General features: G+C 37.0%; 1 long non-coding RNA gene across 1 annotated transcript; it reads right to left on the bottom strand.

Moving 5' to 3' along the window:
* Positions 1 to 3,138: 3,138 nt before the first annotated feature.
* Positions 3,139 to 8,326, bottom strand: LOC106006344. The gene is made up of 3 exons (XR_001180326.2): positions 8,122 to 8,326; positions 7,866 to 8,027; positions 3,139 to 3,186 (listed from the first exon to the last, which is right to left on the bottom strand). It is a non-coding gene; the product is annotated as an uncharacterized LOC106006344 (long non-coding RNA).
* Between the last annotated feature and the right edge of the window lie 259 nt (positions 8,327 to 8,585).

The following is an 8,585-nucleotide window of genomic DNA, read 5'->3' as shown; positions in this document are numbered from 1 at the left end:
TTAAATATTAAAGGGAACTCATTGAGTGCTAAGGAGAGACCAAAAATGACGAAGACAAAGAATCAGAGAAAAGCTCCAGAAACAACTACAAAACAAGTAATACAATGGCAAGAAATAACCTATCAATAATTACTACGAATGTAAATAGACCAAACACTCTAATCAAAAGACATAGGGTGCCAGAATGGATAAAAACAAACAAAGAAACAAACAAACAACCCCCCCCCTCCAAGGACCTATCTATATGCTACCTACAAGAGGCTCATTTTAGACCTAAAGACACCTGCAGATGGAAAGTGAGGGGAAAGAGAAATATTTATCATATAAATGGATGCCCAAAGAAAGCTGAAGCAGCAATATTTGTATCAGACAAACTAAACTTTAAAACAAAGATTGTAAAAAGAGTCAAAGAAGGACATTATATAATCATAAAAAGGACAATCCAACAAAAACATATAACAATCATAAATACTTATGCACCCAACTTGGGAGGACCTAAACATATAAAACAATTAATAACAAACATGAAGGAGCTATTTCAAAATAACAGAATAGTAGTAGGTGTCTTTAACGCCCTACCTATACCAATGGACAGATCATCCAAACAGGAAATCAACAAGGAAACAATGGCTTTGAATGACACACAGGACTTGAGGGACTTAACGGAGACATTCAGAATGTCCCATTCTAAAACAGCAGAATACACATTTTTTTCAAGTGGACATGGAACATTCTCTAGAATCGATCACATATTAGGTCACAAAACAGGCCTCAACAATTACAAAAAGACCGAAGTCATACCATGCAACTTTTCTGACCACAACACTATGACACTAGAAGTCAGCCACAAGAAAAACATCAGAAAGAGCACAAATACATGAAGACTAAACAGCATGCTACTAAACAATGAATGAGTCAACCAAGAAATCAAAGAAGAAATTTAAAAATTCATGGAAACAAGTGAAAATGAAAACAACAGACCAAACCCTTTGGGATGATACAAAAGTGGTCCTTAGAGGGAAGTATATAGCAATACAGGCTTACCTCATGAAGCAAGAAAAATCTCAAATAAACAACCTAACCATACACCTAAAGGAGCTGGAAAAAGAGCAACAAATGCAGCCCCAAACCAGCAGAACGAATGAAATAATAAAGAAGACAGCAGAAAAATAACATAGAAGCTAAAAACAAACAAACAAATAATAGAACAGATTCATGAAACCAGTCACTGCTTCTTTGGAAAAATAAACAAATAGAAACTTAACAAAATGATAAACCTGTAGCTAGATTTATCAAAAAGAAAAGGACCCAAATAAACAACATCATAAATGAGAGAGAAGCAACAGCCAATACCACAGAAATGCAAACATTCATAAGAGATTATGAAAAACTATATGCCAACAAATTGGACAACCTGGAAGAAATGAACTAATTCCTAAACACAGATAAACTACCAAAACTGAATCAGGAAGAAATAGAAAACAGACCAATAACCAGCAAAGAAATTGACGGGGTGCCTGGGTGGCTCAGTTGGTTAAGCTTCTGCCTTCAGCTCAGGTCATGATCTTAGGGTCCTGGGATCGAGCCCCACATCACGCCCCCTGCTTCTCCCTTCCTCACTCCTCCTGCTTGTATTCCCTCTCTCCCTGTCTCTGTCTCTGTCAAATAAATCAATAATAAAATCTTAAAAAAAAAAAAACCAGCCAAGAAATTGAATCAATAATCAAGAAACTCCCAAAAACACAAGTCCAGGACCCGATGTCTTCACAGGTCAATTCTATCAAACATTTATTTTATTTCATTTTTAAAGATTTTATTTATTTATTTGACAGGCAGAGATCACAAGTAGGCAGAGAGGCAGGCAGAAAGAGAGGGAGAAGCAGGCTTCCTGATGAGCAGAGAGCCCAATGTGGGACTCAATCCCAGGACCCTGGGATCATGACCTGAGCCAAAGGCAGAGGCTTTACCCCACTGAGCCACCCAGGCGCCCCAATTCTACCAAACATTTAAAGAAGTTAAATTAAAGAGTTAATATTTATTCTTCCCAAACTGTTCCACAAAATAGAAAAGGAAGGAAAACTTCCAAATTCATTCTATGAGGCCAGAATTATTCTGATACCAAAACCAGATAAAGCCTCCACTAAAAAAGAGAACTACAGGCCAATATCCCTGAAGAACATGGATGCAATAACTCTCAATAAAATACTAGCAAGCCAAATCCAGCAATATATTTAAAAAAATCATTCACCACAATAAAGTGGAATTTCTTCCAGGGTTACAAGCATGGTTCAATATTTGTAAATCAAACAATGTGATATACCACATTAATAAAAGAAAGGATAAGAACCATATAATAATTATAATAGATGCAAAAAAAGCATTTGAGAAAGTACAATAGCCATTCATAATAAAAATCCTCAGCAAAGTAGGTTTAGAGGGAACATAATTCAACATTATAAAGTCCATATATGAAAATCCCACAGATAGGGGCGCCTGGGTGGCTCAGTGGGTTAAGCCGCTGCCTTCGGCTCAGGTCATGATCTCAGGGTCCTGGGATCGAGTCCCACATCGGGCTCTCTGCTCAGCAGGGAGCCTGCTTCCCTCTCTCTCTCTCTGCCTGCCTCTCCATCTACTTGTGATTTCTCTCTGTCAAATAAATAAATAAAATCTTAAAAAAAAAAAAAAAGAAAATCCCACAGATAATATCATCCTCAATGGGAAAAACAGAGAACATTTCTTCTGTGATTAGGAACAAGATAGGGATGTCCACTCACACCAATTTTATTCAACATATACTGAAAGTCCAAGCCACAGCAATTAGACAACAAAAAGCAATAAAATGCATCCAGATGGGCAAGGAAGAAATGAAACTCACTTTTTGTAGATGACATGATACTATATACAGAAACCCTGAACAAACCCACCGAAAAACCTGCTATACTGAAAAGTGATAGTATTGTTAAATGAATTCAGCAAAGGTGCAGAATATTAAATCAATGTACAGAAATCTGTTACATTTCTAGAGGCACCTGGGTGGCACAGTCGGTTAAGCATCCAACTCTTCGTTTTGGCTCAAGTTGTGATCTTGGGCGTCTGGGATTGAGCCCCTCACTGGGCTCTGCACTCCCCGTAGAGTCTGCTTGGATTCTCTCTTCCTCTTCCTCTGTCCCTCTCCCTCCTCCTTCTCTAAAATAAATAAATAAAACTTTAAAAAACAAACAAACAAACAAAAAAGAAATCAATTACATTTCTATACATCAACAAAGAAGCAGCAGAAAGAGAAATCAAGGAATTGATCCTATTTACAATTGCATCAAACCCCCTGAGATACCTAGGATAAAACCAACCTTTAGTTGAAAGACATGTACTCTTAAAACTATAAAACTCTGATGAAAAAAATTGAAGAGGACACAAAGAAATGGAAAGACATTCCATGCTCATGGGTTGGAAGAAAAAAATATTGTTAAAATGTCTATACTACCCAAAGCTATCTACACATTTAACACAATCTCTATCAAAATACCAACAGCATTTTTCACAGGGCTAGAACAAACAACTCTAAAATTTGCATAGAACTACAAAAGACCCCAAATAGCCAAATCATTCATGAAAAAGCAAAGCTGGAGACATCACATTTTGGCATTTCAAACTGTATTACAAAGGTAGTCATCATAACAGTATAGTACTGGCCCCAAAATCTGACACATAGATCAAGAGAACAGAATAGAAAACCCAGAAATAAGCCTGCAACTGTATGATCATATAACTTTCAAAAAAGCAGGAGAGAATATTCAATGCTAAAAAGACTGTCTCTTCAAAAAATGTTGTTGGGGAAACTGGACAGCAACATGGAAAAGAATGAAACTGGACTACTTTCTTACACCATACACAAAAATGAATTCAAAATGGGTTAAACACCTAAATGTGAGACCTAAAACAATAAAAACCCTGGCAAAGGACACAGGCAGTAACCTTTTTGATAAAAGCCATCTATGAAAAACCCACAGCAAATGTCATTCTCAATGGGAAAAAACTGAGAGCTTTTCCCCTAAGGTCAGGAATGTGGCAGGGCTGTCCACTATCACTACTGCTATTCAACATAGTACTAGAAGTCCTAGCCTCAGCAATCAGACAACAAAAAGAAATAAAAGGCATCCAAATCAGCAAAGAAGTCAAACTCTTAAACTTTGCAGATTATATGATACTTTATGTGGAAACCCCAAAAGACTCCACTCCAAAACTGCTTGAACTCACATAGGAATTCAGTAAAGTGTTAGGATATAAAATCAATGCACAGAAATCTGTTGTGTTTCTATACACCAACAAGACAGAAGGAAGAGAAATTAAAGAGTCGATCCCATTCACAATTGCACCCAAACCATAAGATACCTAGGAATAAATCTAACCAAAGAGGCAAAGAATCTGTACTCAGAGGACTATAGAATACTCATGAAATAAATTGAAGAGGACATGAAGAAATGGAAAAATGTTCCATGCTCATCGATTGGAAGAACAAATATTGTAAAAATGTCTATGCTACCTAGAGCAATCTACACATTTAATGCAATCCCTATCAAAAGACCATCAACTTTTTTTCAAAGAAATGGAATAAATAATCCTAAAATTTATATGGAATCAAAAAAGACCCCAAATAGCCAGAGGAATGTTGAAAAAGAAAACCAAAGCTGGTGGCATCACAATTCCAGACTTCAAGCTCTATTACAAAACTGTCATCATCAAGATACTATGGTACTGGCACAAAAAGAGACACATAGATCAATGGAGCTAAATAGAGAACCCAGAAATGGACTCTCAACTCTATGGACAACTAGTCTTCCACAAAGCAGGAAAGAATATCCAATGGAAAAGACAGTCTCTTCAATAAATGGTGTTGGGAAAATTGGACAGCCACATGCATAACAATGAAACGGAACCATTTCCTTACACCACACAGAAGAATAGACTCAAAATGGATGAAAGATCTCAATGTGAGACAGGAATCCCTCCAAATCCTTGAGGAGAACAAAGGCAGCAACCTCTTCAACTTTAGCAGCAGCAACTTCTTCCTAGAAACATCGTCAAAAGCAAGGGAAGCAAGGGCAAAAATGAACTCTTGGGACTTCATCAAGATCAAAAGCTTTTGCACAGCAAAGGAAACAGTCAACAAAACCAAAAGACAACTGACAGAATGGGAGAAGATATTTGCAAATGATATATCAGATAAAGGGCTAGTATCCAAAAATCTATAAAGAACTTAATCAAACTCAACACTGAAAGAACAACTAATCCAATCAAGAAATGGGCAGAAGACATGAACAGACCTTTCTGCAAAGAAGACATCCAAATGGCTAACAGATACATGAAAAAGTGCTCAATATCACTCAACATTAGGGAAAAACAAATCAAAACTACAGTGAGATACCATCTCACACCAGTCAGAATGGCTAAAATTAGCAAGTCAGGTAATGACAAGTGTTGGTGAGGATGCAGAGAAAGGGGAACATTCCTTCATTGTTGGTGGGAATGCAAGCTGGTGCAGCCACTCTGGAAAAGAGTATGGAGTTCCTCAGAAAGTTGAAAATAGAGCTACCCTACCCTACCATTTAATTAAGAAAATTAAACCCAGCAATTGCATTACTGGGTATTTACCCTAAAGATTCAAACGTAATGATCTGAAGGGGCACATGCATCCCAATGTTTACAGAAGCAATGTCCGTAATAGCCAAACTATGGAAAGAGCCTAGATGTCCATCAACAGATAAATGGATAAGGAAGATGTGGTACATATATACAATGGAATATTATGCAGTCATCAAAAAACCTAAAATCTTGCCATTTGCCATGGCATATATGGAACTAGAAGGTATTACACTAAGCGAAATAAGTCAATCAGAGAAAGACAATTATATGATCTCACTGATAGGAGGAATTTGAGAAAGAAGACAGAGGATCATAGGGGAAGGGAGGGAAAAACGAGACAAGAGGAAACCAGAGAGGGAGAAAAACCACAAGAGACTCTTAATTTCAGGAAACAAACTGTGTTGCTATGTGGGGTGGTAGGGATAGGGTGGCTGGGTGATGGACATTGTGGTGGGTATGAGCTATGGTGAGTGCTATGAATTGTGTAAGACTGATGATCACAGACCTGTACCCCTGAAACAAATAACATTATATGTTAATTTAAAAAAATTTAAAATAAGAAAGAAATAAGAAAATAGAGAACTTGAACAATGTTATGAACCAATTAGATCTAGCAGGCATATACAGAACACTCCGCCGAACAAAAGCAGAACACATTTTTTTCAAGTGCACATGGAACACTTTCCAGGATAGACCATATGTTAGGCCACAAGATGAATCTTAATAAACTAAAAGAGACTGAAATCATACAAAATATTTTTTCTGGTTACAACTAAATGAAAAGAAATCAATAACAAAAGGGAAACTGGTAATTTCACCCATATATAGAAATTAAACAACACAGGGGCGCCTGGGTGGCTCAGTTGTTAAGTGTCTGCCTTCAGGTCAGGTTATGATCCTGGGGTCCTGGGATCGAGCCCCACATCGGGCTCCCTGCTCAGCGGGAAGCCTGCTTCTCCCTCTCCCACTTCCCCTGTTGTGTTCCCTCTCTCGCTGTGTCTCTGTCAAATAAATAAATTCTTTAAAAAAATAAAAAGAAATTAAACAACACAGTCTTAATGCAACCAATTGGTCAAATAAGAAATCACAAAGAAAATTAGAAAATATCTTGAGACAAATGAAAATGAAAACACAACATACCAAAACATATGGTATGTAGCAAAACCAGTGTTATGCAAATTGATAGTAGTCAATACTTAGAGTAAGGAAGAAAAAAGTTCTCAAAGTCTAACTTGACATCTTAAAGAACCAGAAAAAGAAGAGAAAATTAAACCCAAATCTAGAAAAAGGCAGGCAATAATAAAGATTAGAGCAATATAAGTGAAATATAGAATAAGAAAACAATAGAGAAAAATCAGTGAAACCAAGAGTTGTGTCCTCGAAAAGATGAACAAAATTGGCAAACCTTCAGCTACAGTGATTAAGAAAAAAAAATCAGTCAAATTATTAAAATCAGAAATGAAAGTGGGGACATTACCACCACTTTCACAAAAATGAAACGAATTATAAGAGAGTTATTATAAATAATTGCACATCAACTGATGGATAACACAATGAGTGGTCAAATTCCTAGAAAAGTTGTGTCTTTTCTAGGAATTTGACCACTCATTGTGTTAAATAAGTCAGTTATTTGTATTGCAACTATCAAGACTGAATCATAAAGAAATAGAAATAAATAGACCTATAACTGGCAATAGTTATTGAATCAGTAATAAAAAACCACCCAACAAAATAAAAAGCTCTAGACCAGATGGCATTACTAGTGAATTCTATCAAATCTTAAAGAATCAAACTCTTAATCAAGCTCTTCCAAAAAAATTAATGAGGGGGGAGCACTTCTAACTCATTTGTTGAGGCCGGCATTACTCTGATGCCAAAGCCAGAGAAAGACACTGTAAGAAAAGAAAACTACAGGCCAATATCCCTCATGAATATCAATGCAAAAATCTTCAATAAAATATTAGCAAACTGAAGTCAACAGTATATGAAAGGGATCACACACCATGACCTAGTAGGATTTATTCTTGGAATTTAAGAATGGCTCAACATAAAAAAATTAAACAACGTCATATACCACTATACCACATATACCATTAACAGATTGAAGGAGAAAACCATAGGATCATCTCTATTGATGCAGAAAAAAGCATTATAAAAACTAAACACATTTTCATGATAAAGCACTCAGCTGTTTAATAAGATTTAAGGATTCTTTGGAGGCCTACCTGGGCGGGGCGCAGTTAATGAGGGGTTCAACTCTTGGTTTCGGCTCAGGTCATGATCTCAGGGTTGTAAGACTTAGCCCTGGATTGGGGCTCAGCGCTCAGTAGAGTCTGATTGTAAGTCTCTCCATCTCTGTCTGGCCCTCTCCCTCCATCTCTTTCTCTCTAAAATAAATAAATAAAGCTTAAAAAAAAGATTCTTTTGATGACAGGAGACAACACAATGTCATGCAGATGAAGGCTAAAGTCTGTTACTTACAGCTGCAAATGAGAGAAGGCTTAGACCTCTTCACACAAAGAATTACCTCAATACAGGATACTGGATCTGTAGTTGGCAGCTTCTGTATCGCAAGCTGTGTCCTTAGCTAGGTTTGGCAGGTTCCTTGGGGACTGACTAATTTGAGTAATTTCAGTGGGCTCTAGTGTATAGGGGCTTTTTCTAGTGGTCTGAAACCTGCTCCCAGGGCAATTAGTATGAGTGTATAGTAGCCTAGAGAACCTGATAAGGGAAGTGAGTTGTAATTAACTCTTCAAGGAGAGCTGACCAGCCCATGGCCAAGGACCTAAAACTGGGTCAAGACAGCATTTTTTAAAAACTATGTTACAATTGACCCCTTGATGTCTTGACATCAGTTTTGAGCTAGTTTTTTTGGGGGGTGGTGGTGGTGGGGAGTTATTTGAATGTCCTAAATAATAAAGGAGACTTCCAAAGATGGAGCATAG

This window comes from Mustela putorius, unplaced genomic scaffold (assembly GCF_011764305.1).
Source record: "Mustela putorius furo isolate JIRA1106 unplaced genomic scaffold, ASM1176430v1.1 tig00003932_pilon_pilon_pilon:0A:0A, whole genome shotgun sequence".
In the NCBI taxonomy this organism is placed as follows: Eukaryota; Metazoa; Chordata; class Mammalia; order Carnivora; family Mustelidae; genus Mustela; species Mustela putorius.
This window is presented reverse-complemented; position numbering and strand designations above follow the sequence as displayed.